The 26,737-nt window shown below is 41.2% G+C and overlaps 1 protein-coding gene across 16 annotated transcripts in view; it reads right to left on the reverse strand.

The window, feature by feature from the left end:
- The window catches only part of LOC103347526 (rho GTPase-activating protein 20-like), a 128,739-nt gene that overhangs the window by 48,755 nt on the left and 53,247 nt on the right, over positions 1-26,737 (reverse strand). For 11 of the 16 annotated variants that reach the window (XM_070048196.1, XM_070048190.1, XM_070048185.1 and 8 more), the window contains one exon: positions 141-329. The gene's annotated coding sequence lies outside the window, so the exon portion shown is untranslated. The remainder of the gene's footprint in view (positions 1-140; positions 330-26,737) is intronic. The other 5 variants (XM_070048192.1, XM_070048189.1, XM_070048187.1 and 2 more) reach the window with 1 other exon arrangement.

The following is a 26,737-nucleotide window of genomic DNA, read 5'->3' on the forward strand; positions in this document are numbered from 1 at the left end:
TACCACGCGTATATGAATAGTTAAGTTCAAAATCCAATGCTATAGACTAAAAGCAATTATGTTAAAAGTATCCTACCTAGATAAATAAATGACAGACTCACTAGCCTTTCTAGCCATGATGACTCTCCAGGTGAACTCACCTCAAGCAAAGGAGCTCCTCCATCTCTCTACAGAAATGAACAGGAAATGCAAGAAGCAGCACCTGCTGCAGAGACCCAATTCCCACTTCACGGATGTCAAGTGCCCAGGATGCTGTAAGATAACCACGGACTTTAGCCATGTGCAAATTGTAGTTTTGTGTGTTGGCTGCTGCACTGTCCTCTGCCAGTCTAAAGGAGACAAAGCAATGTTTACAGAAGAAAATTCATATCTCATAAAACATACCTGAGAAACAAATGGTACTTCATATGAATCTAATTCCAAATAATTAGGACTCGTGTGGTAATAAAAGGAAATTTAGGAGGAAATTACCAAAGTAGGATACTCTTATTCCTGCCAAACCGTTCATCATCACAGTCTGATCACACTCAATATCAAAGTGCCATCTTTCAAGGACCCCAACCACTTTTTTTTTGGACAGGCAGAGTTAAACAGTCAAAGAGACACAGAGAAAGGTCTTCCTTTACTGTTGGTTCACCCCCCAAATGGCTGCTACGGCTATGCGCCGCGTCGATCCGAAGCCAGGATCAGGTGCTTCCTCCTGGTCTCCCACGTGGGTGCAGGGCCCAAGCACTTGGGCCATCCTCCACTGCCTTCCCGGGCCACAGCAGAGAGCTGGACTGGACTGGCGCCCCAACCAGGACTAGAACCCGGGTGCTGGTGCTGCAGGCAGAGGATTAGATAGTGAGCCATGGCACCAGCCTGACCCCAACCACTTTTAATATATGAGGTGACTCCCACCAGTTCCTGAGCCGAATACTTTGATAACCAATCCATAACACACAGCAACATATTCCTTTACATTGTTCAATTATCTCTAATTTTTGAAATCTATAGGGAAAGAAAGTGGTTTTCCATCTGCAGGATCACTCTCCAAATGCCCACAGCAGCTGTGGCTACACTTGGCCAAGTTCAGAAGCCTGGATCTCCAGCCAAGTCTCCTGGGAGGGTGGCAGAGTCCAAGTATTTGAATCAACAATGGATGCCTCTCAGAATGCGCATTAGCAGCAAACTGCATTAGAAGCAGAGGCAGAGGCAGGACTGAACACAGGTACTCTGTGTTCACTCTTCTCATGCCCCACATTCCACCATCAGCACATTTCCACCACTGTTATTTTGTATCTCCTTTCAAAAGCAAGAAAACTTGCCCCATACATGGTCAAGCTCTGGTTTTCACATTCACAGTACTTGGTCTTGGGTTCCAAGATGGCAGAGTAGGGAGGGAGCCTACTGCTCTAGCCCAGGAGAAGATAGCTTTAAAAAAAGTGGACAGAGTATAGTCTCAGAGAAGAGTTAGGGAGAAAACAGCAAAGGAAACACTACCAAAATTAAAGGGACATGGTGGACATACATAGATGGTGTGGGTGCCCAGGCTCAGGTCTCCAGCAGCAGAGCCTACACACCAGCATTGGAAAGGGGGGGGGGGGGTGAGACCAGACTACAGCAGCCCAAGCCAGTGGCAAAAATAGCTGCAAGAAGAACCTAGAGGGAACCCAGCTTGGAACCCCATGGGGGATAGTGTACCAGCTAAACTAGAGGAGGGAAATGAAAAAGGACAATCACTTTACAATGGCATCCTGTAACAAGCCGATAGAGCAGGTGTCATTTTGGACATATGTAACAGCTGTGCCAGCTCGTGTCCATGCCCAGCAACTAGTTGAGTGCAGACCCTGACTGGTGGGGAGAACTAACAGGGGGATAGGAGCCTGTGACTATGTGAGGCTTCTGTACTGGGACTGTGAAAAAAACTGAGGGAGTGTGGGAGGGAGCATGGCTGGGACTCTGGGCACTCACACTGGGAGACTCCACACGCTCAGGGCTTCCTGGTTACCTGGAGAGAGACATCGCTGGAGAATCTGAACTTACACTGAGGACTGCACAGATCCTTTGTGTGCTCCTTGGGACAGAGTGGATGAATATTATAGCCACTGGGGCTAGCGCTGAGGTACTGGACTCCATTAAGGAGAGGAGCTCAGCTGAGCAGAAAAACTTTCCCTTCTGATAAAAAAGAGAGAGCGAGATTTATCATGCCCAACCTGGGTGTGTCAACATAGGCATGCCCTTAACCCTGGAGAACTGAACAGAGCTCTCAGGCCACATCCACTACAAGCCTCTATAGAGATTCAAAAGCAGACATTCCACTTATCTACACAGTCACAGTACAAATATAAAACACACCAGAGCAAAAAAGGAAAAAAAAAAAAAAGAACAATGAGTATCTCCACAAATGCCAAACAACAAATGCAGCAATTCAAGAAACAAGAAGGAGGAAGACAACATGAAGTCCCCAAAAAAACACAATGCTTCCATGCTAGATTGTGAAGATGATGAGATGGAAGAAATGCAAGAAACGGAGCTCAAAAAATTGATCATAAGATTACACAGAAATAATCAGAAGCAAACGCACAAACTACTGAAATCCATACAGCATATGAAAGGAAATTTCTCCCATGAAATTGAGATCAGAAGGAGAAATCCAAACGAAACGAAGAATTCAACAGAACAAATACAAAAATGCAACTGAGAGCCTTAACAATAGAATTGGTGAAGCAGAAGAAAGACTATAAGACTTAGAAGACAAAGCACAGGAAAGAATACAGTCAAACCAAAGACAAGAAGAGGAAATTAGAAACCTAAAAAACACGGTTGGGAATATACAGGATACTATAAACACACACACACACACACACACACACACACACACATTTGGGTTCTAGGAGTTCCTGAAGGCATGGAGAGAGAGAAAGGATTAGAAAGCCTTTTTAGGGAAATATTAACAGAAACCTCCCCAGTCTGGAGAGATAAAAAGACATCCAAGTACAGGGAACATACAGGAAATCTAATAGACATGGCCAAAAAATACCCTCACCACAACACACTGTAATCAAACTCACCACAGTAAAACCTAAAGAGAAGATTCTAAAACATGCATGAGAGAAACGCCAGATTACTTTCAGAGAATCTCCAGTTAGACTCACAGCAGACATCTCATCAGAAACCCTACAAGCTAGGAGAGAATGGTGAAACTTAGTCCAAGTCTTAAGAGAAAAAAACTGTCATCCCAGAATATTATACCCTGCAAAAAGATCTCATTTATGAATGAAAATGAAATAAAGACCTTCCCTAACAAAGAGAAATTAAAACAATCTGTTGCCACCTGTCCAGCCCAACAAAAAATGCTTAAGGATGAGTCGCACACAGAAACACTGTCATCACTATGGAAGAAGGTGAAGGAAGAAAATCAATCAGTGAAAGCTCAAAGAAAATTCAAACTAAAAAATGGGAATATTTTTGGAAAAACGGCAGGAAAAAGTGATTACATATCAATAGTCACTTTGAATATAAATGGCCTCAACTCCCCCATTAAAAGGCACAGACTGGCTGAATGGATTTAAAAAAACATCTATTTGCTGCCTACAAGATTCACATCTCATCAAGAAAGATGCATGCAGACTGAAAGTGTAAGGGTGGAAAAAGATATGCCATGCCAACAGAATCCAAAAGGAGGTAGTGTAGCCATCCTAATATTAGACAAAATAGACTTTAACACAAAAACTGTTGAAAGAGACAAAGGATAGCCTTGGTGCTGTGGCACAGTGGGTTAACGCCCTGGTCTGAAGCGCCAGCATCCCATATGGACACCGGTTTGAAACCTCGCTGCTCCACTTCCAATCCAGCTCTCTGCTATGGCCTGGGAAAGCAGGAGAAAGGTGGCCCAAGTCCATCAGCACAGCTCCAGTCATTGTAGCCAATTGGGGAGTGAACCAGCAGATGGAAGACTGACTGACCACTCTCTCCCGATCTCTCTCTCTCTCCCGATCTCTCTCTCTCTGCCTCTGCCATCTCTATGTAACTCTTTCAAATAAATCAATCTTCTTTTTTCTTTTTTAAAAACTTTTATTTTTAAATATAAATATAAATTCTGAAAGCACAACTTTTGGATTATAGCGGCTTTCCCCCCCATAACCTTCCTCCCATCTCCCACTCCCTCTCCTATCCCATTCTTCATCAAGATTCATTTTCAATTATTTTTATGTACAGAAGGTCAACTTGGTATATACTAAGATTTCAACAGTTTGCACCTACACAGATACACAATGTATATAGTACTGTTTGAAGATTAGTTTTACCATTAATTTGCATAGTACAACATATTAGGGACAGAGATCCTACATGGGGAGCAAGTGTACAGTGACTCCTGTTGTTGATATAACAATTGACACTCTTATTTATGACACTAGTCTTGTTTATGTGGTCCCTTTGACATTTAATCCTATCTTTTTGATCAATTATGAACTGAAACTGATCACTTTGGCTAGTAAGATGGCATTGGTACATGCCACCTTGATGGCACTGATTGGGAATCCCATGGAACATTTCTAGCTCTACCATTGGGGTAAGTCCGAGAGAACATGTGCCAAACTATACATCTCTTCCCTCTCTTATTCCCACTCTTATATTTAACAGGGATCACTTTTCAGTTAAATTTAAACACCTAAGAATATTTGTGTGTAAATGAAAGAGTTCAACCAATAGTATTAAGTAGAAAAAAAAATACTAAAGGGAATAAAACAGTAAGTTTTTCCTTGACAGTCAGGACAAGCACTGATCGAGTCATTGTTTCTCATAGTGTCCATTTCACTTCTACAGATTTCCTTTTAGATGCTAAGTTAGTTGTCACTGATCAGGGAGAACATATGATATTTGTCCCTTTGGGACTGGCTTATTTCACTATGTATGGTGTTTTCTAGATTCCTCCATTCTGTTTCAAATGACCAAATTTCATTTTTTACTGCTGTATAGTATTCTATAGAGTACATATTCCATATTTCTTTAGCCAGTCTACTGTTGATGGGCATTTAGGATGATTCCATGTTTTAGCTATTGTGAATTGAGCTGCAATAAACACTGAAGTGCAGACAGATCTTTTATCAAATAAATAAATCTTTAAGAGGGGGGGCACTATGTAATGATTAGGGGATCAATTCAACAGGAACATGTAACTACTATAAATATATATGCACCTAATCACAGGGCAACTGGCTATTTAAAAGAAATGTTAAAGGATTTAAAGGGAGACTTAGACTCCAGTGCAATAGTAATGGGGAACTTCACTACTCCACTTTAAGCAATGGACAGATCAACCAGAAAGAACATCAACAGGAGAAGAGCAGATTTAATCGACGCTATACACCAAATGGACCTAACAGAGATCTAGAAAACTTTTCGCCCTACAGTCGCAGAATACACATTCTTATCAGCAGTGCATGAAACTTTCTCTAGGACTGACCACATATGAGGCCATAAAGGAAGTTTTAGCAAATTCCAAAAAAATCAAAATCATACCATGCGTCTTCTAAGACCACAATGGAATGAAGCTGGAAATCAGCAACTCAGGAATCTCTAGAGCATATACAAACATGGAGACTGAACAACATGCTCCCGAATGAACAGTGGGTCAAACAACAAGTCAACAGAGAAATCAAAAAATTTCTGGAAACAAAGGAAGACAACAACATACCATATCAAAACTTATGGGATATAGCAAAGCAGTGTTAAAAACAAAGTTTATAGCAATAGCTGCCGAAATCACAAAACTGGAAAAGCACCAAATAAATGAGCTACGTGCATCTCAAGGATCTGGAAAAAACAACAGTAAACCAAACCCAAAACTAGTAGGAAACAAGAAAAAAATTAGAGGAGAAATCAACAAAATTGAATTAAAAAATTTAAAAGATCAGCAAAACGAAGAGCTAATTTTTTTAAAAAAATAAACAAAACTGACACACCATTGCCCAACTAACCAAAAAAAAAAGACCCAATTCAATAAAATTAGAGATGAAAAAGGAAATGGACAACACACACCACAGAAATAAAACAAAATCATCAGAAATGACTACAAAGAGCTGTATACCAACAAACTGGGAAATGTAGAAGAAATTCCTAGACACATATAAGCTACCTAAATTGAGGCATGAAGACATAGGAAACTTAAACAGACTCGTAACCAAGACAGAAGTTGAATCATTAATAAAGGCCCTCCCCACAAAGAAAAGCCCAGGACTGGATGGCTGCACTGCTGAATTCTACCACACATTTAAAGAAGAATTAACTGCAATTCTTCTGAAGCTATTCAAAACAGTTGAGAGGGAATCCTCCCAAATTCATTCTACAAAACCAGCACCACCTTAATTCCTAAACCTGAAAAAGATGCAACAGAGAAAGAGAATTACAGGCCAATTTCCCTGAAAAACATACATGCAAAAATCCTCAACAACTTCTAGCCAATTGAATCCAACATCAGAAAGATCACTCACCCAGACCAACTGGGATTCATCCCTGGTATGCAGGGATGGCTTAACATTCACAAATCAATCCATGTGATACATCACATTAGAAAAATGCTGACAAAAACCATATGACTATCTCAATAGATGCAGAGAAAGCATCTGATAAAATACAACAGCCATTCATGACGAAAACTCTAAGCAAATTGGGCAAAACTTGGAAGCATTCCCACTGAGATACAGTACCAGACAGGGATGGCCACTCTCACCACTGCTACTCAATATAGTCCTGGAAGTTTCAGCCAGAGCCTTAAGGCAAGAAAAAGAAATCAAACGGATACCAATTAGAAAAGAGGAAATCAAAATTTCCTAGCTACAGATGACATCATTCTATACGTAGGGGATTCAAAAAAATGTCACCAAGACTCTACCGGAACTTATAGGAGAGTTTGGTAAAGTAGCAGGATATAAATTCAACACACAAAAATCAACAGCCTTTGTATACACAAACAATTCCAGCTGAGAAAGAACTTCTAAGATCGAACCCATTCATAATAGCTACAAAAAGTCAAATACTTTGGAATAAATATAAGCAAGGATGTCACAGATCTCTCCAATGAGAATAACAAAACATTACAGAAAGAAATAGAAGAAGATACCAAAAAATGGAAAAACCTTCCATGTTCATGGTTTGGTAGAGGCAATATCATCAAAATGTCCATTCTTCTGAAATCAATTTAAAAATTCAATGCAATACTGATCAAAACACCAAAGACAATCTTCTCAGATCTAGAAAAATGATGCTGAAATGCATATGAAGACACAGGAGACCTCAAATAGCTCAAGTCAGCTTATACAACAAAAATAAAGCCAGAGGCATCACAATACCAGTTTTCCAGACATACTCCAAGGCAGTTATAATCAAAATAGTCTGGTACTGGTACAAAAACAGATGGATAGAACAATGAAACACACAGACTAGACACACCAGAAATCAATCTACACATCTACACCCAATTTATATTTGATTAAGGAGCCAAAAAACCGATCCCAGGAGCAAGGACAGTCTCTTCCTGAAATGGTGCTGGAAAAACTCGACTTCCATACACAGAAGTATGAAGCAAGGCCCCTACCTTATCCCCTTACTCAAAAATCCACTCAACATGGATTGGAGATGTAAATCTATGACGCAACACCATCAAATTATTAGAGAACAGTGGAAAAACCCTGCAAGACATTGGCACAAGCAAAGAGTACTTGGAAAATACCCCAGAGGTGCATGCAGTCAAAGCCAAAATTAAACATGAGATTACTTCAAATTGAGAACTTTCTGTATGGCGAAAGAAACAGTCAGGAAAGTGTAGAGGCAACCAAAGGAATGGGAGAAATTATTTGCAAACTATATGACTTAAGAAGGATTAATAACCAGAATCTACAAAGAGATCAAGAAACTCCATAACAACAAAAAACAACCCAGTTAAGAGATGGGCCAAGGACTTAAACAAACATTTTGCAAAAGAGGAAATCCAAATGGCTAACAGACACATGAAAAAATGTTTAGGATCACTAACCATCAGGGAACTGCAAATCAAAACCACAATGAGGTTTTGCCTCACCCCGGTTAGAATGGCTCACATACAGAAATCAGCAAACAAGAAATGCTGGTGAGGATGTAGGGGAAAAGGTACCCTAATCCACTGTTGGTGGGAATGCAAACTGGTGAAAACCACTATAGAAGACACTTTGGAGAAACCTCAGAAGTCTGAATATATTCCTACCATATGACCCAGCCATCCCACTCCTTGTAAGTTACCAAAGAGAAATGAAATCATCACACAAAAGAGCTATCTGTATCTCCATGTTTATTGCAGCTCAATTCACAATAGCTAAGACATGGAATTAACCTAAATGCCAATCAATGGAAAACTGCATAGAGAAATTAACGGATATGTACTCTATGGAATACTACATTGCAGTAAAAAAAAAAATCCCATCATTTGAAACAAAATGGAGGAATCTTGAAAACACCATACTTAGTGAAATAAGCCAGTCCCAAAGGGACAAATATCACTTTCTCCCTGATCTGTGACAACTAACAGGACACCTAAAAGGAAACCTCTAGAAGTGAAATTGACACTAAGAGAAGCAATGACTTGAACAGCCCTTGTCTTGACTGTCGAGAAATAGTTTATGCTTTTATTGTTTTCACTATGCTCTTTTTTCTACTTAATGCCACTGGTTGAGCTCTTTACTTAACATAGAATTAATCATAGATGTTTAAATCCATTTGAAAATAGATCCCAGTTAAAAAAAATAAGAAATGGAATAAGAAAGAGAAGAGATGTACAGTTCAGCAAAAAGTTCCCATGGACTTACCCCTAAGGGTAAAGCTAAAAACTTGCCATGGGACTCCAAATCACATGAAGCTGGGTGGTACTAATGCCACCTTACTAATCAAAGTGATCATATTAGGTGTGTAACTGATCATATAGATAGGATGAAGTGTCAAAGGAATCACATAAACAAGACCAAGTGTCTGCTAATGACAATAGAGAGAATTAAAAAGGAGAGAATGATCCAACATGGAAAGTAGTCCACACAGCAGACTCACATAATGACAAATGCCCTAAACAGCACTCTGACCTCAGAATCAGCCCTTAAGGCATTTGGATCTGACTGAAAGGCCCATGAGAGCATTTCAGGCATGGAAAACCAAGATACTGTGGCAAAAAAAAAAAAAAAATGATCACCATGAAGGATGTCTGTGAATGAGGTTCCAGGGTAAAGAAGAGGCCATCAAAGAAGGATGAGCTTTTCTTTGAAGGGAGGAGAGAACTTCCACTTTGCTTATGGCCTTGTCTAAATACTGCCAGAGTTTGTGGACTCAAAATGCCTCCATAGCCTTGGCAGCTCATGTCAAGAGCCTCGGGTGATTACTGATGTCATCAATACGAGTGTCAACTGTTAAATCAACATTACAGGAGTCACTGTGCACTTACTCCCCATGTAGGACCTCTGTCCTTAATGAGTTGTACTATGAGAATTAACTGTAAAACTTGTCTTCAAACAGTACTTTATACTTCGTGTGTGTGCATTAGGGTAAACTGTTGAAATCTTTACTTAATATAGAGTTGGGCTTCTGTATATAAAGATAAGTAAAAGTTAGTATTAATGAAGAATGGCATGGGCGAAGGAGCAGGAGGTGGGATGAGACTGGGGGGTGGGAGGGTGGGTATGGGGGCAAGAACTGCTATATTCCTAAAGATGTACCTATGAAATTTGTATTCATTAAACAAAATCTTTCTTAAAAAACTCACAGTGTTCATACCACACAAAATACTGGATGACGGGTGCATTATGAACACCCTGATGCTAGAGAAGAGCACCGGAGATGGTTATTCATGCAATCACCCCACTAAAAATGTAAAACTGTAACTGTGACAGCTGCTATGAAAGGGGAACTGGGCCTGGCTTTGTGGTGTAGGGAGTTAAGCTGCCACTTGCAGCACTGGCACCCCATATGAGTGCTGGTTCGAGTAGCAGTTGTTCCACTTCTGATCCAGCTCCTTCCTAATGTGCCTTGGAAAGCAGAAAAGAATGGCCCAGGTTTTTTGGCCCCTATGCCCACCATGTGGGAGACCAGGAAGAAACATTACTATGCTCCTAAGTCTGCATATATATTAAATACATGACATTTGTTCACTTAACATTTTCATTAGATTTCATTTAAGGTAAATAAAATTCATGTATTTCACACATACAAATTTAGGAACATAGTGATACCTCCCACCCTACCCTTCTTCCCATCCACTCTCCCACCCATTCTCCTCCTTCCTCTATTATTCCCAAGAACTGTATCTATGAACTATATTGAATCTGTTAAGACTAACTGAAAATAAAATAAAACCCTTAAAATAAAAAAAGGAAAGGTCAGCTGAATCACAAGAAGGATTTCAAAAACAAAAAGGGGACCCAGCTTATAAACAAAAAAACTACAATGGCTGTTCTGTTGTTCAGTGATGATTTGTTTTCCTTCTTTGACGTTCAGTTTCCTAGTTAAACCTAATTTTATTTTCCTGAGGTAAACATACTTTTTTTAATTTCTGGAGCACCTAGTGTGTACATCATGGCATTATACTTTAAATTACTTCCACCTTAAAAAAAAAAACTTAAAAATAATTCTACAGATGAGACATCTGAAATTCAGGGAGATAGAGAATCTCCCCTGAGTCCTATGCTATTTATCATCTCAATGATCTGGGGAGTGTAAATAGAAAGAGAAGTCAGAGAAGAGAAGGACGGGTGCCCGCCCGAAGGATTCCAGAATCCAGGTGCAGAGGGGCAGTCTCCAGCATCCAAGGAAGTCCATTGACAGGCTGAAATTTATATGAGACTGTATTCATTTGACTTAAATTCCCAATTTATGAATTTTTAATGGTTCAGTTTGAAATATATGAAGAAACATTTATTGAATGAATACAAAACTAGACCATGCAACTTATTCTTATCCATACAGAAGGAATTTCACATTGTTCTATCTATACAGAAAGGTTTACTGTCATTGGAAGCAATTTTTTTTTGGGGGGGGGAGATTTATTTAGTTAATTGAGAGAGTTATAGACAAAGAGTGGGAAAGACAGAGAGAAAGGTTTTAAATCCACTGCTTCCCTCCCCAAATGGCCACAACTGCCAAAGGTGGGCCAAATTGAATCCAGGATCCAGGAGCTTCCTCCAGGTCTCCCACATGGGTGCAGGGGCTCAAGCACTTGGGCCATCTTCTACTGCTTTCCCAGGCCATAGCAGAGAGCTCGATTGGAATAGGAGTAGGAAGGACATGCACTGGTACCCATATGGGATGTCAATGCTGCACGTGGAGGTTTAGCCTACTACACCACGGTGCCAGTCCCTGGAATTAGGTTTTGAATATTTTCTTTAGTATAGTCCGTCACTCTGTGGCCTAGGGAAAATGTTTTGGATTTTCTGGGATTGAAAAAGCATGGGTAGTGATTTCAAGCTTTCTTATTTCAACCACTTTCTAGGCTGTGAGGCTTTGCAAACGTGATGAATGCAACAATGCATCAAAAAGATACCATATATATATATACACACACACACACACACACGTATGATATATATATATACACATATGTATGATATATACATATATACACATATGTATGATATATGCATATATACAAACACACACACAACATGTAATATGAAGAAGTATGTTTTATCACAGGAATGCAAGTGTGGTTTAGCATCTATAAAAAAAAAATCAATGAAATCACATCAGCAGAACGAACAACAAAAAATAAATGAACATCTCAACAGATTCAGGGAATGCTCCCGTCACAAGATTCAAAATCCCTTAATGATAAAAAAAAATTCTACTAACAAGGTACAGGAGAAATATAGCTCAAAATTATCAAAGCTAAATGATAAACAATAGCCAATATCATACTGAATGGGAAAAAGCTGAAAATATTTCATCAGAGTTTTGGAGCAAGATAAGAACTCCACATAGACCATTCTTAGTCAATACAGTATCTCAAGTACTCACCAGAGTACTCAGGTAAAGTAAAGAAATAAAGGATGAAAATTGGGAAGGAGGAAATCAAAATACCTGTTTTTTCAGAAGACCTGATTTTAGACGGAAAAACTTAAAACACCGCAGTCAAAATATGTTGGAAGTGATAAACCAATAAGTCACAGGATACCAAATCAATGTTAAAAAAAAAAAAAAGTTGCATTCTTACACACCAATAATGATCCTCTGAAAAGGTTAGTTTAAGATCTTTGTAAAAAGTAAGCATGGGAAGAGGAGAGGGAAAAGGAAGGAGGGTGGAGGTGGGATGGAGAGTTGAATGGAAAGTATCACCATCTTCCTGAACCTCTATATATGAAGTATATGAAATTTGTATATTTTAAATAAAAAATAGGAAACAGGAAAAAAGAAACCTAAATTTATAACAGCTACAAAAATTAAATATTTAGTAATAAATACAACCAAATAAGTGAAAGATCACAATAAAATTATAAAGCACTGCTGAAATAAATCGTCAGACACATGAAAATGTAAAGACATCCCCTGTTCATGAATTAGAAGAATTAACATTTAAATCTTCATATTCCCTAGGAAATCTACAGATTCAATGCAAGTCCTATCCAAATACCAATGACATTCTTTAAACCGTCAGAAAAAAAGCTTCTAACATTCATATGGAACCAGAGAAGGCCCAGAGAAGTCAAAGTGATCCTATACACACCTGGGGGCATAACAATACCTGATTTCACAAAGTTATAGTAACTAAAATAGGATGAAACTGGCATGAAAATAGATACAAAGATCAATGAAAAGAGAAAAAAATATATAAATACAAACATACATACATAACAGCTACCTGATTTTTTGATGAAAATCCCGAAGTCTTTTCAATAAGTGGTGCTGACAATACTAGATAGACATATATAGAAGAATGAAATTAAATGCCTGTCTTTCACAACATATAAAAATCAACTCAGATGGATCAAAGACCCGAAAATACGAAATTGCTGGAATACAACATAGGGAGACACCTCTTAAAAGAGGCAGAGGCAATGACTTTTTGTTTAAAACCCCAGAAGTTCAGGTAGCAAAAGTAAAACTAGATCAAACTCTGAAGCTTCTGTACAGCAAAGAAAACAGTAACAGAGTGAATAAACCACCAATGGAAAGGGATAAAATACTTGCAAACTACTTACTTATCCAACAAAGGATTAATAGCCAGAATATCAGGAACTCGACAAATTCAAAATCAAGCATCCAATACAGTTAAGAAATGGGCACAAGGGGCCTAAAAAGACAATTCTCAAAAGAAAAAAAAAAAAGGAAATGACCAACAAATATATGAAAAAAACTATTACGAGCCATCAGAGAAATGAAAATAGGGGCCCACACTGCAGCATTCTAGGCTAAGCCTACGCCCACAGGGCTGGCGTTCCATGTGGGCACTGGTTCATGTCCTGGCTGTTCTTCTGATCCAGCTCTCTGCATATGGCCTGGGAAAGCAGTGGAAGATGGCCAAAGTGCTTGGGTCCCTGCAACCACCTGGGAAGAAGCTCCTGGCTCCTGGTTTTGGATGGGCTCAGCTCTCACCAATGTGGCCATCTGGGGACTGAACCAGTGTATGGAAGACCTTTGTGTGCCTACCTCTCTGTCTGTAACTCTGCCTCTCAAGTAAATCTTTTTTTTTTTTTAAAAGAAGAAATGCAAATCAAAACCCCAAAAAGATATCACCTCATAACGCTAGAATGCCTATCAAAAAGAAAAAGTAAAAAATTCTAGCAAGGATATGGAGAAAGGAGAACTCTCCTATACTGAGTGTGGGAATCCAAATGAGTACAAGCACTGAGGAAAACACCGTGGAGATCTCTTAAAAACTAAGAATAGCACTGCCATATGACTCGACAATCTCAATACTCTGTATACATCCAAAAGACATGAAATCACTGGATCTAAGAGACACCTGCTCCACCATGATTACTGCAGCACTGTTAACAACGGCCAAATTATGGAATCAACCAACGAATCCATCATCTGATAAAGAGATCAAGAATTTGTTGTGTATCTACCAAATGGAATACTATTCAGCCATTTAAAAATGAAATCCTGTCCTTTGCAGCAAAATGTATGCAACTGGAGGATATCATGTTAAGTGAAAAAGGCCAGACACAGAAAGACAAGTAACACGTGCACGCTTCACATACGCAAGCTAAGAACCTGACTGCATAATGATGAATAAAGGATGGCAGGCACTGCGGCGGATGAAGGGAGTTTCGATGAGGGGCACAATATCAGAGTCGGATCAATGGAATAAGTTCCTATCGTTACACAGCACAGTGAGGAGACTAGCTCACAATAACCTAGTATATGTTACATGAACACACAAAAGAAATTCCAGGCCTTCTGTCATAAAATAGTGACAAAGAAAGGGAAATGCTGATTATCCCATTTTTCAACAGGACACAGTGCAGACATGCACCGAGACATCATCCTGTAGACCCTAGGTATGTGAAATTATTGCTAATGTCAAAATTTTCAGAAAACAGAACCATACCGTGCACCAGCAACACCACCACTGGGTACATGTCCCACAGAAAGGAACTAAGTGTAAGTAGTTCTGTGTATCTATAGCTCCGTGTCTGAAGCACCAGGGAGCAGTTCATACATCTACAGTCCCATGTCTGAAGCACATTTTCAGCCATGAAGGAAAAAGCAAGGAGCATCTGGTGTGCCCATCAACAACGATAATCACTTGCCTCTTGAAACAGCAGACCAATAAAACCCACCTGCCAAACGGCATGTGAGAGTAACCACTTCTCCAAATGCCACCGTGGGAGAAAAAGGAATGATTTAAGTTTTGTCTGCAAAGCAGACATTCCTGGGGGACTTTTCCAACTGGGTTGGATGGAATAGGAAAACCACAATCAGAAATCCAAATTGACAGGCAGAAGATGTCCCCAAATCAGGTATGCTCGGGAGCAGAAACTCATTCTCATACCACAGTCCCCACTAGGAGGGCAAGGATGCAGATAAAGTAGACTGCATTTCTGTCTCACTAAAAGGGAATAGTATCTTGGCAAACAAAATGAGCGGAGAGTTCATCAGACTAAGTGGTCAGGAGTTTGTTGTATATATGCAAAATGGAATACTATCCAGCCCATTTGAAAAGAATGAAGTCCTGTCACTTGAAGCAAGAAGTATGGAACTGGAAGTAAGTGAAAACAATCCAGACACAGAAAGACAAATACTGTACCCACTCCCTCACAAACACAAGCTAAAAACAATCGGGGGCCAGTGCTGTGGCATGGTAGGTTAAGGCTCTGCCTGTGGTGCCAGAATCCCATGTGGGCACTGGTTCTTACCCCTGCTGCTCCTCTTCTGAACCAGCTCTCTGGTTATGGGTTGAGAAAGCAATGGAAGGTGGCCCTAGTGCTTGGGCCCCTACATCCACTTTGGGAGACCCACAAAAAGCTCCTGGCTCCTGGCTTTGAATTTGCTCTGCTGCAGCTGTTGCAGCCATTTGGGTAGTGAAGGAGCAGAAGGAAAACATCTCTCTGTCTCTCCCTCTCTCTGCAGCTCTGCCTTTCAAATAAAAATAAATAAATCTTTAAAATACACCAATCTGAATATATAATAATTAATAAAGGATGTAAGAGGTTGGAGGGAAAATGCAAGGAGTTTGGATGATGGGTACCAAGTCAGAGTAAGATCAAAGAAATAACTTCCTAATGTTACACAGAATAATGGAGAGGATAGCTCACGATAACGGAGTATGTGTTGTATGAACATACAGAAGAAATCCCAAGACTTCAATCATAAGTACTGACAAACAAAGGGAAATACTGATCACCCCATTTTTAATCAGGACACATTACAGACATGTACCAAAACATCATACAGCAGCCCTTAAGTAGGTACAATTATTGTTAACTTCAAAATTAAAAAAAAAAAAAAACATAACCTTCACATGAACTAGAAACTCCATCGCTGTGTATACACCAAATGGACAGGAACTAAGTATTTCAGATACTTTTGGTCCCATGTGTAATGCACCAGGGATGACGTACTTAGACTCTGATGACATTTTCAGCCATGAAGAAAGAAGCAAGGAGAAGTCTGGTGTTGGCTTACATAACAGGAAGCACGTGCCATTTGCTACAGCAGGTCAATAAAATCCACTGGCCAGGTAGCATGTGAATAATCACCACTCCAAGTGCAACCGTGCAACAAAGAGGAATGACAGTTTTGTCTACACAGCAGGCATTCCTTGGGGACTTCCACAACTGACTTGGATACAATAGGAAAGCTACAAGCTGAAATCCAAGTCGACAGGCTTATGATGTCCCAAATAATATAAGCCAGGGAGACTCCACTATGAAAGCAAGGATGCAGATAATACATAGTGCGGTTTTGCTACATTAAAAGGCAGTAGAATTTTGGCAATCAAAATAGCTGAGAGTTGGTCAGTGAGGTTAGGCCCGTAGCACAGATATCAACAGTGTCCCACCAAAGGGGGTACTCCAATGTAAGGGTATGGACTATCCAGTTTGAGGCCACACAAAGGCCACTAGCAATTGGTGATGTCCCAAGAATTGGTGGACATGTGAATTTCAAGATGGCCTTGAGTAAGGGTGGGCTGCTCAAGGACCAGTAGGATGATCACACGTTCTGCCCACTTCCATCTAACTTGAGATTCCCAGTGGCTGGAGGCCAGGACACAGCTCATAATGCTGAGTGAGGTAGTCCAAACTCTCTGTGAGTCAAACAGTAGTGTCACTAAAAGCTCACAGCTAAGTTCAAGTCCTTTACCCATGTGAGCCTCAGAACCACAAACTATCCGCCAAGGTGCAGCCTTGTGGGTGACTGGTGAGATAGGTGGGTCTTAGGGTTCACCAGAGGTGAGGATGTTGGTGTTATCACAAAGTGAAAATGTGCTGGGCTTCCTTGGTTGAAATGGAGTCACTGAGGAGAAGGAGTTATATGGGGATTTGCTGAGGAATTTTTCTGAATTCCTTTTTCAAAACGTACACCAAAAATTTGAGGTTGCAAGCTCTCACCTCCTATGGGACTAAGGTCCACACCGACTGGCACAAGTCGTCAGATGCTGATGTTTGAGGCCCATTTTTCCTCCTCCTCTTGATTATCAGTTGAAACAATGTCCTCAACATGGATGCTAGATGACAACTGAAGGCCAGCCAGAGCCTGTTAACACAGACCACGAGCCCTGGGGGACCAGAGGCAGCCCACAGAAGTCTCAGAAAGGTGCAGTGTTGGCCTTCAAGTTAAAAAGTAAATGGCCCCAAATCTCCACCGGACACAATAAAATGCTTGCCACACCAATAATGGCAAAATTCTCAGGGGCAGCCTGGTAATGTCAAGTAAGGCGAATTCAAAGCGAGGCATGACCTTCTTGAGGTCGTGGTAATCTGCAGGATGCCTCCAATCCTATCCTCCAGCTTTGAGAAGGTGCTTGATGAGTGGGTTAATAGATGACTCAGCGTATTTCAGACAATACTTCTACTACATCAGGGACAGCTATGCTAATTCCCCACTTGTCTTGCCTGAGTGGCTATTTTAGGGTGCTGACAATATAGGGAGGTGTGTGGTAAATGTCCAGGCTCTAGGCAAGCATGCCACATCAGTACAAAAGACTTGGGCTTGATCTAGGTGAAGAACAGAAGTGTTAGGCTGTCCATACCAAGGAACAGAAATGACAGCCGAGCAGTGGGCAGAAGCAACACAAGGACTCATGGGAAGAGGTTGGGTCCTGTCTTAATGATGGCCATGGCAGTCGACCCAAGGGCATGTCCTCTCCATAGTCTGTCAATGAATATTGCTGGGCAGATGCACTCTACTGGGAAAGATCACAATGCCGTAGGAGTTAGTGCCCAATGATCCACAAGGCTCTATAATGTGACCCTACTACACGGTGGTTGCCATCCATAAAGTTGCCTGGTGATGACAGCTTACCTTCGTGTGCAGAAGAAGCCTACCATTGTTGAATCTCTGGTGGTCTTCTGTCTAGAAGGCATCCGTGGTGTCCAGAGGGTCTGGAGAAACTCATGAGACTTGCCTGAAGTGAGCCAGTAGGCAGCAGTGCAGCCTGCAAAGCCATTGGCTTTGTTGTTGATGCTCAGAATAGGTCCCATCATGTACACAATGGATCAGAGCAAGTCAGAGAGCACCACATTCGATTACATAGCACTGGACTGCAGGGAGATGTTGAACGAAACTCTGGCTGTGAACACTCTACGTGTCCACCTTGCTATTTCCCAGGGTGCGTAGCGTTTGCATAGCTTGATTAACTTCTGAAGTGGACGCCAACAGGGCCAGAAATTTTGCTTGGTCCTGTGGTGGGACCGCTCTTACAAATACCGACGGGAATGCTGACGTTGTGGAACTGCAGGTAAGGCGTCAGCTAACAAAGCTTCCATTTCATATTGTAGTGCTGGGTCATGCCCCAGCTGCTATGCTTCCACTCCAGCTTCCTCCTAAGGTGCAAGGAAAGACAGTGGATCCTGTCTGAAGATCTCAGGCCTCTGCAACCCATGTAGGAGAAGAAGATGGAGTTCCTGCTCCTGGCTTCACCTTGGCTAATCTGTAGCTGACGCAGCCATTTGGAGAGCGAGGTAGTGGATTGGACAATATCCCGATATCTCTCCCTCCGTAATGTTTTTTTTTTTTCCAAATAAAAAATCATTACAATATAACAATAGCCAAGGAACTGAGACAGAGTTGTTAAGATGCCATTTGGGTTATCAACGCCCCATATCAGAGTGCCTGGATTTCCGTACAATCTTCTTGCAGTCCAGTTTCCTGCTAATATACACTCTGATGGGTAGCAGGCATTGGGTCAGATACTTAGGTCTCTTCCACCCCCGTGAGAGAAGTGGATGGAGTTCTTGGCTTCCGACTTTGGCCTAGCCCTTCCATAATGTTTGCAGGCTCCGGGGTTGAGGCCAACAGATGGAAACATTTTTCTCTATCTCACACTGCCATTCTAATAAATTAGAATATAAACGCATCAATACATTGTATTTGGCATGGCAATTAAAGACATCATCTTTGGTGCCAGCATCCCATTACAGAGTAATTACAGAGGATCAACACCTGGTCGTGCATTCAAATCCAGGTTCCTGCTTATGCATACCCTGGGAAACAACAGAGGATGGCTCAGATATTTGGGCCCTTGCCACTCAAGTGGAGTGATCCAGCCAATGGGAAATTTGTCTTCTTGTCTTTCAATGAAACAATGAATAACGCTTAAGCAAGTGAATGAATAATTCCACTGGGTCCAAGGTACCTTGTATGGGACTGTCCTACGGGCAGCTTTGCCATTCAGGAGTGGGGGCTGCACATAGTCGCTGAAGAATGCCTAACAGCCTCAGTAGCTCTCTTTTTTTCTTAATTATACGCCATACACGGAAATATAGAGGCTCCTTCTGTAGTGTGGTGTTTAACATGCTCTGGACACCCACTGCAGTAGAAAAAGGGACAGTTTATGGTCACCCTCTGTGCAAACATGACGCCATCTGTTTGTGCTTTCCAGACAAGTCGGACAGGATCTTGATGTAGTTCCGTGAGAGCTGCCAGCTGCCAACTCTGTTGCCCGGTGATTTATAGACTACTTCCTGTCAGGAACACGGCAAGGTTGCCCTTCTCAATGCGTCCCTGTCCAGTCTTTGAGCAGGCTTTGTGTCTCCATCCACAGCAAGGTGTGTACCTCTATGTGGACTTCCTTGGTGTCTGAGATACGGCACTTCACCATCTGAGACAGTTGCAGAGGAGGCAACTACTTTCTTACATGTCCTGGGTGGTGCCTGGCAGCATGTGAGGGGCAGCCGGCAGTCATCTGGTGCAGCCAGACTCACCATCTCACAGCACACAAGACTCTGCATCACCCAGGTGCAGGTACAAATGTCTGAAATGATCCCATGAGATCATGTTACTTATATGCTGCGGACAGCAACACTCAGCACACAACCTTGTAAGAAGCCTCACTGTCTCACCGGGAGTCGGGGGGGGGGGCACAGAAAGCAGTGATAAACCAATGGGTGAACCCATGCACTTCATCAGCAATGTCAGTCCACAAGTCTGCCAGGTACTACTCTAATTCCCCCATGGAAAACAACAGAGAAATTTTCCACAGGTAAACTTTTAAGCCTCTATGACATGCTCTTATATTCATAACATGAAATATTCCTCAACACAACTATTAACAATAACTGAATTCAACAACATTGTAGAATACATGATGTTATGCATGGAAAAATCTAAACACTCCACCAAAAAATGCTTCAAGATGAAAAACCAATTCAGTAAAGTCACAGGTTACATAATCAACATACAAAATACAGTAGCTTCTTTATATTCTAATAACCAACTTGCCAAAAATGAAATTTAAACATTAATCCCATACATAATAGGGACAAAAATAAAACATTTAGGAATAAATGTACCCAAATAAGTAAAAAGATATCTACAAAGAAAATTCTAAAACATTGAAGAAATAAATCATCAAGGACTCCCAAAATGGAAAAAAATAGAACTTGCTCATGGATTGCAAGAATTAGTATAATTAAAATACCTATAAAGCAACCTACAAGTTAAATGAAATTCCTATCAAACACCAATGACATTTTTTTTACAGAATGAGAAAATAATCCTAAATTCCATAAGAAATCACAAAATATCAATAACAGCCAAAATGATCCTTAGCAAAATAAAAAAATCAACTTGGACACGTCAGAATACCAGACTTCAAAGCTTACTACAAAGCTATAGCAATCAAAGCAGCATGATCATGGAAAATTAATTAATTAATTAATCCACACAGGGAGAGCCAACTGATTTTTCATGAAAGTGCCCAGACTATACATTGGAAAAAAGTACAATCTATTCAGTAAATGGTGCTGGCAAAACTGGATGCATATATGTAGAACTGAATATTGCAGAACCATAAAAAAATTAAAACGCTGTTATTTCTATCAAAATCATTGCAACTGAAGGACTTCACGCTCAGTGAAATTATCCAGACACAGAAAGACAAATATTAGATGTTCTCCTTTATATATGGGAGCTAAAATTTTCTTTTAAAAAATGAGAAAACAACAAAAAATACAAAAAAGAAAATAATGCCTGTGTGTATCAGTATTGCTGCAAATACAGTTTTGTCACACTTTCTTTCATATCTTTGTCAAACAAATTCTTAAGAATGATATGCTGGCCGGTGCCGTGGCTCAATAGGCTAATCCTCCACCTGAGGCGCCAGCACACCATGGGTTCTAGTCCCGGTCCAGGCGCCGGATTCTGTCCCGGTTGCCCCTCTTCCAGGCCAGCTCTCTGCTATGGCCCAGGAGTGCAGTGGAGGATGGCCCGGGTGCTTGGGCCCTGCACCTGCATGGGAGACCAGGAGAAGCACCTGGCTCCTGGCTTTGGATCAGCGTGATGCACCGGCCACAGCGCGCCGGCAGTGGCGGCCATTGGAGGGTGAACCAACAGCAAAAAGGAAGACCTTTCTCTCTCCTCTCTCTCTATCCACTCTGCCTGTCAAAAAAAAAAAAAAAAGAGAGAGAGAGAGAGACAGAAAAGAATGATATGCTACTATAATTTTAATAATTCATGATCATTTTAAAATTTACTGTGTATGAGTGTAGTTGACATTTTTATACAAACCTCTGATTTAATAAATATAAATCTCGTAAGGACACCTTTTGGATTATAGTCATTCTTCCCCCCATACCCTCCCTCCCACCCACAAACCATCCCAACTCCTACTCCCTCTTCCATCCCATTCTTCATTGAGATTCATTTTTAATTATCTTTACATACAGAAGATCAACTCTATACAAAGTAAAGATTTCAACAGACTGCACCCACACAGACACACAAAGTTGAAAGTACTGTTTGAGGACTAGTTTTACCGTTAATTCTCATAGTACAACACTTTAAGGACACAGGTCCTACATGGGGAGCACGTACACAGCGACACCTGTTGTTGATGTAACAACTGACACTCTTATATTTGACATCAGTGAGCACCCTAGGCTCTTGGTCATGAGCTGCCAAGGCTATGGAAGCCTCTTGAGTCCACAAACTCCAACATGATTTAGACAAGGCCATAATCAAAGTGCAAGTTCTCTCCTTCCTTCAGAGATAGGTACTGACCTCTCTGACAGCCCTTCCTTTCCCCTGGGATCTTACTCCCAGAGATCTTTCATGTGGGTGACTTTTTGCCACAGTGTCTCAGCTTTCCATGCCTGGAATGCTCTCATGGGCTTTTTAGCCAGATCCGAATGCCTTAACGGCTGACTCTGAGCTAGAGTGCTGTTCAGGGTATTTGTCATTCTATGAGTCTGCTGTGTGGCCTGCTTCCCATGTTGGATCATTCTCTCCTTTTTAATTCTATTACTAGTAGCAGACACTTGGTCTTATTTATGTGATCCCTTTGACACTTAATGCCATCTTACTAGTTAAAGTGATCAATTCGAGTATACAACTGATCCTAAAGATGGGACTTCGTCTGTTTGATAATTTTTATGGCCCTTGCCTATATTCTTCCTTACTAGCTGAACTCTTTATGAGTGAAATATAAAGCTCTTAGGAGGCAAGTTAAAAAAAATACACTATTTCAAAAATAATAAAAGATTTAAAGAGAATGACAAGCCCTTACTTTCTAAATTTTTGGTTTGTTAAGAATAGTATACAAACTGAAATGTCTCTGTAGTGATTCTCAAAATCCAATAAAATCTCAATTATGAAAAAAAGCTTATCTCGTATTCATTGTATTGCTCTGATGCTATCCAATTTCACATACACGTGAAAACATACTACCATTTTCTTAATTAAAGGAAACAATCTAAAATAAATATGCATCACCAACTTAAAATGCAGCATAATAGCCTTTTGACTGAGCACGTCAAGAAAGAACCATTCAGTCATTTACAGGCTATGTTTTTGTATTAATTAACCATTTTCAAATACCATAATATTAGTTGTGACATTAATCATTTAAAACCCCTTAACCTTATACACCAAGTAACATGTTGGTATTTTTACTTACATTTAATCCACAAGAGTTGTACATATGTATGGGCTAGTGTGACATTTCAATACTTATATAAAATTTGTACTGATCAAATCTACATTTCTTTTTGGACATTATTTTACGCTTAGAGCCTTGAGCTCGTGTACTTGGTTTGCTAATAAAAGATCTAACAGAGATTACTGTGAGCTACACACAGCCCACTGTGTGACTTTAGGAAATGACTCAATGATCTACTGCCACTAGGATACAGCATCATCCATAAACCATTTTTTCCACCTCGTTTTAATATCGCAACTGGTTTCAAAAGCAAAACACAGAGAAACAATAAAGGGGAGAGGGGGAGAGACAAAGAGAGAAAGATACCCACCCGTCTAGCAGTTCATTACCCAAATGCCCACAAGGGCTGATGTGACCCAGGCTGAGCTGGGAGATGGTCTCCAATGTGGTAGCAAGAATCCCACTACTTAAACGATCACTGCTGCCACTGGTATCCTGAGCATTGTCTTTCCCACTAGGCCAAACATCCATCCTTCAAAAAACTCTGACATAGCCTCATATAGCCCTGGCTTCCAGAGGAGGAGGCCACAGTCCCCTGTCTTGACCCCATCACTGCATGGTCTCCTACTCCCCAATCACCACACATGCCCCCATGTGTGCCTCCCACAACCTCCCTAACTTCAACCAGCCCACTGTCTTCTCTGGCATAAGGGCCACATCATAATACAGCTTCAGATATCTGTATGTGGATATTCAGTTTGGTTCTGCCTGAGATATGGGTACCTGGGTCTGCTGAGTGTACACTTAACAACCCCAGTGTGCAATGAGGCCCAGTGTCACCTGGGGACCTAGTACCACAGATAGAACAGAACATCAGAGCACTGAAGCTAGGATGGAGGCACGGGACTCGGACCACGAGCCAGCAGTAAGGGCCAACCTGGCTTCTGCCAGCTTCTGCCAAGCTCCTGCTCAACTCCAGCCACAGCATCTGGTTAAACGGATCCAACGGAAGACACTGGGAACCCTGGCCCACCAGGGCTGCCAAACATGCAGTCACTGGACGTAAGGGCCCACATCTGAGGCAGAAGCAACCTAGCTATCCACATGTACAAAACTGAAACTGTGGCACGGCACTGTCACACCACATATTAAAATCAACTCAAAATGAACTGAGAGTCCACACAGAAGATCTGAACCCTTACAACTTATAAAATAGAAAAATCCTTGACATTAGCCTCAAGAGTGGTTGCTCATGTGTTAACAATTAAGCACATGAGCAAATATAAGGAAATGAAACTACAACAAACTAGTAAAGCAAGGATCAATGAAATGAAAAGGCAAACCAATGAATAGGAGAGAATGTTAGCAAACCAGATGTGCGATCAAGGGAGTAATACAAGGAATGTGCACCACTAAGAAGCAAAGAATACAATTAAAAAGGGACAAAGGACTGAATCAATGTTTTCCAGCAAAGACATACAATGTACCCAGTGGGTATGTGAAAAAGTTCTGAACATTGCTAACATCAGCAAAATGCAAACCAAGATGACAATGGTTATTATCTCCTATCTGTTAAATGGCTACTGTTAAAAAGCTAAAAGATAACAAGTATTGGGCACAACATAGAGAAAACGAACACACATTATTGGAGGGAATGTACACTGTACCGTCCATTATGAAAAACAATATGGAAGTTCCTCAAATACAATTTAAAAAGGAACAACCTTTATTGACCATGAATCCAAAAGAAAATCACCATCTCAATGAACTGTCCGCATCCCCACATCACTTCAGCATCATTCACAATTCCACGATATGGAAATAATCCAAATGTTTGCTGATGGACCCATAAGGAAAAATGGGATACACACACAGTGGCATCCTCGCCAAACCTTAAAAAGAAAGGAAATATTACTACTTGTCACAGATGGATCTAAAAGTATGGAACTATAGGACATGACCATGAGGGAAACAAGACACACAGAAATAAGCACTACGACACGATCACACTTCCATGTGGAATATACAAAGTCCAACTAACACAGTCAGAGAGCAGGATGGTGTCTGTGATGAACTGGGAGCATGAAACTGAAGAGAGGGCAGTCAAACGATACAAACATATGGTGATGGGGCTGGAGCTGGGGTGTAAAAAAAAGCCTGAGCCTCCACCGGCACTGCCAGCATCGCGTGTAAGCACCAGACCAGGTCCCAAGTGCTCCACTTACCATTCCCCTCCCCGCTAACGTGCCTGGGAAAGCACTAGAAGATGACCCAAGGACGTGGGCCCCAGTGCCAAAGTGGGAGACCTGGGGCAGAGCCCTGCCACTGAGGACATCTGAGGAGGGAAATAATGCATGAGATGAGATATCCCTCATCCTCTCGCTCACCCTGTCTGTCTCTGCCTTACTCTCTTTATCCCTCTCTCCCCTTTTCTCTGTTTCCTGCCTTTCAAAAGAAATGTACAGGGGTCGGCACCGTGGCTCACTAGGTTAATCCTCCACCTGCGACGCCCGGCATCCCATATGGGCACCGGTTCTAGTCCCGGTTGCCCCTCTTCCAGTCCAGCTCTCTGCTGTGGCCAGGGAGTGCAGTGGAGGATGGCCCAAGTGCTTGGGCCCTGCACCCCACGGGAGACCAGGAGAAGTACCTGGCTCCTGCCATTGGATCAGCGCAGCACGCCAGCCGCGGCGGCCATTGGAGGGTGAACCAACGGCAAAAGGAAGACCTTTCTCTCTCTCTCTCTCTCTCTGTCACTGTCCACTCTGCCTGTCCAAAAAAAAAAAAGCATAGGAGTGTCAATGAGAGGGCAGGTACGGTAGAAGAATTACTGCTACCAATAAATACAGCTGCTAAAGCTGCAATTATTGAATGCATAAAGTATGTATACCTTAAATAAAAGTTGTCTGGGAAAATACATAAAGAAATAAAATTTGAAAAAGTTACAAAACACGGTAAAAGTGATAAATTTGTTAAGTGGCCTCATTGTACTAATCCTTTCATAGTGTACTGTAAGTACCAGGAGAGTCGAACGGTTTGTGTGAAAATGCAATATGCAGATCAGACTCACATCGAAACACAGAGAACGTGCCTTGAATAGATAGAATTTTTGTTTCTCAGTTACACTGTGAAAAGGCTGGAAAAAATAAAGCATTCAAAAATAGGTTCCTATACTTAAAATGCATCATAAAAGTTAAGGAACTTAGGTTAATATTGTGGGGTTTTGGTAGGCTTCATGGGACAGAAATGATGCTAAAACATTCATGATTGGGGCTGGCACTGTGGCATAGCGGGTGAGGCCACCAAATGCAGTGCTGGCATCCTACACGGGCACCAGTTCAAGTCCCGGCTGCTCCACTTCCAATCCAGCTCTCTGCTATGGCCTGGGAAAGCAGTGAAAGATGGCCCAAGTCCTTGGGCCCCTGAACCCACGTGGGAGACCCAGAAGAGGTTCCTGGCTCCTGGCTTCACACTGGCACAGTTCCGGCCCTTGCAGCCAACTGGGGAGTGAACCAGCAGGTGGAAGACCTCTCTCTCTCTCTGCCTCTCCTTCTATCTCTGTGGAAGTCTGACTTTCAAATACATAAATCCTTAAAAAGAACATTCACAACTTGACTAAACTAAATTTCAGGAGATTTATATCTTGAAAATAAAGATTCGGGAATTCCATCAAGAGAATATTTAAGACAATATCCAAGTAACATA

Source organism: Oryctolagus cuniculus, chromosome 8, assembly GCF_964237555.1.
Source record: "Oryctolagus cuniculus chromosome 8, mOryCun1.1, whole genome shotgun sequence".
Classification (NCBI taxonomy): domain Eukaryota; kingdom Metazoa; phylum Chordata; class Mammalia; order Lagomorpha; family Leporidae; genus Oryctolagus; species Oryctolagus cuniculus.